The sequence below is a fragment of the Penaeus japonicus genome, unplaced genomic scaffold, assembly GCF_977035675.1.
Source record: "Penaeus japonicus unplaced genomic scaffold, GWHDUDI00000001_assembly GWHDUDI00000014, whole genome shotgun sequence".
Classification (NCBI taxonomy): Eukaryota; Metazoa; Arthropoda; class Malacostraca; order Decapoda; family Penaeidae; genus Penaeus; species Penaeus japonicus.
The window spans coordinates 26,284,153-26,286,652 of record NW_028234416.1 but is presented as its reverse complement, the minus strand read 5'-3'; the positions used below and the strand labels follow the sequence as shown (position 1 = coordinate 26,286,652).

Genomic DNA, 2,500 nt, shown 5'->3' with positions numbered 1-2,500 from the left:
TACATGAATCTATGATGTATTTGAGTTCCTTATTCTTTGTTGTAGCTTTTGCTAATGTACTGATTACTCAGCTAAGATCAAGGAAGCAAATGTGCATTCTGTGACTGCAAAGCTCTTTTTTTATGATTGTGATATGTTTTGTATGAGAAAATAAGATCACACTCGGAATCTTTGCCCTCCCTTATTTTATCACATAATCAAAATATTATTTCATATTAAAGGAAAATATTAGCTCTCTCTTTAAGTACACTTAATGACTGTTGACTTGCAAGGCAGGAAAGAAATGGGACTGGGTCCTTACAAACCTGATTCTGAAATGAAAAGATAATTGTAAGTAAACAGATTTAAGTAATTATGATAGTTACAACAACCAAAATTAGTTTTATGATAGTGGGTGGGTCTATATAATGACATTAACTTCAGCATGAGTAGAAACAGAAGTTTGTGGCCAAGGAACACTCTCTTGTTTCTCTTCTGCCATGCCTTGTATGTGTTAACTCAGTGCCAGGAGTACACATACCCTGTCTACTGTGGTGGTGTTTTATTCATGTTATTAATACTATTAAGATGATAGTAATAATAACTTCAGTAATGATGGTAAAGTAACAGATTTTTTTTTTTTTTTCCCACAAATATTCAATGAATGATTTGAACAGGTCAGGTAAGGTAAGCCTACTGATCGATTCCTTAGTGATCAAGTGCTTCTGGAATCATCTGTGTGTAAATTGATAAAACAAAACCATATTGAACAGTGCAGTTCTCTGGCGTAAAATACATTACTGTGAGGTGTTATATTCTATTGTGTCACATTATAAGCTATTTTTCACAACCCTTTTTCTTTCTTTTGATGAACCAAAGGCAATCATTGTGTTTCTTATGATAAAATATGTGTCAAAATAATTTGGAATCAAATGTTATTTTTATGTGATAATCAATAGTATTACTATTCTTATTCTGTATTTTTGTCTTGGTTCAATTTAAAATTAATGAGGTAGCATGCATTTTATTTTTTGTTAGTGACACTAGTTAAAAAACATAATTGATTATGTATTTTTTTAATACTTTCAACTATTATTCCAGTTTTAGAATGAAGCTGTATAATCTGTCCAGAAACAAAGATAGCTATTTTGTCACAGAAATTTTCTGGTATTTTCTATTATGTCTCTCTAATGTTAGTGGGGCTTCCTTGTTTATGTCATATCTTCTTTTATTTGTAAGGCAAAAAGTGTGTTTGAGTTGACCTACATGATGTATAGTTTTTATTTAATGGCAGGATATTAATACACTGTTTGTACATCTAACCTGATAGTATGTTATATTTTGTAAATTGCAGACATTTAAAGTATCATTATTGATAAAACATGGTATTAAAAGGTGTTTGATAACAAAAACTAGGCTAAAATAAAATTAAGAAAAGAGCGATACTTGGGTTGTATATTTATATGAATTAAATGTAGTGTAGTACATGAGATTATCCTTTTAGTGACTTTAAAGATTATTGAAAGTTTGTGAAGAAACGTGTTTACAGACGTCTAGGAAAATAGGGACGCGTTCTTTATTGAGTGATAGCGAGTTATCTCTATACTGGTTCTATTTGATTTTATGTGTGGTGACTTGTGCTGCGTAGAGATGAATTTCTATTTCATTTTGAGAAAAATAATTCTTATTTTTTAAGCTACTGATAGACATGGTGGAAGAAGTCTTGTCTAGTCACAGAAACAGGTTTAAAACTGGTTGATGTTTTTCCTTGCAATGTGCATGGAAACTACTTGGGCTTTGCATTTTCCATATGATTTTGGCTTATTAACAGATTTATGAAGTGTTTTTCTCGGAATTGTTTATTTCCTTATCATTATTATTTTTAATAACATTATTTTATGCTATTATTATAGAACATTATTTAATTGTTGACATTATTATTGTGGTTATTTATATTGCCAGTTATATATTTACATTTACATGGAAATTATTTGTATTCCATTTCTTTTATGATTAGTGTCATTACTGTTATGTTTATTTTATTTTGTGATATCATTTTAAATATTATTCTTTTTTTTATTCTTATTATTGTAGTTGCTGTTTATATTCTTCTTATTATTGTAATTATCATAATAGTAATATCATTGATATTATTGACTTTATTATCATTGTTGTTGATGGTATTACTTTAATTTTTTTTTTTTTCTTTATTATTATTATTTTTTTTTATTTTTTTTTTTGGGGGGGGTACTTTTATTGTTAATATTATATTATTTTTATTATTATTATATTTTTATTATTATCGTATTACTATTATGATTATTGTTATGATTATTATTGTTATTATTTTTTATTGTTATTATTATATTATGATTATTAATACTCCAATTCTTATTTCTATAATCATTACCATTACCATTACAGTTGTTTCTTTATAATCTCTATTAGTATCATAAGTTTTTAGTACTTACAGTGCTAACATTTGAACCAGTCATGTATATTCCTAGAACTGTTACAATTA

At 27.3% G+C, this 2,500-nt stretch overlaps 1 protein-coding gene across 1 annotated transcript in view; it reads left to right on the top strand.

Annotated features, from left to right (window-relative positions):
* LOC122251679 (putative sodium-coupled neutral amino acid transporter 12) overlaps window positions 1–2,500 on the top strand; it is a 60,907-nt gene that overhangs the window by 57,839 nt on the left and 568 nt on the right. The window contains exon 13 of the mRNA XM_043013769.2: window positions 1–2,500. This exon is cut by the window's left edge and continues 1,381 nt beyond it; it is cut by the window's right edge and continues 568 nt beyond it. The gene's annotated coding sequence lies outside the window, so the exon portion shown is untranslated.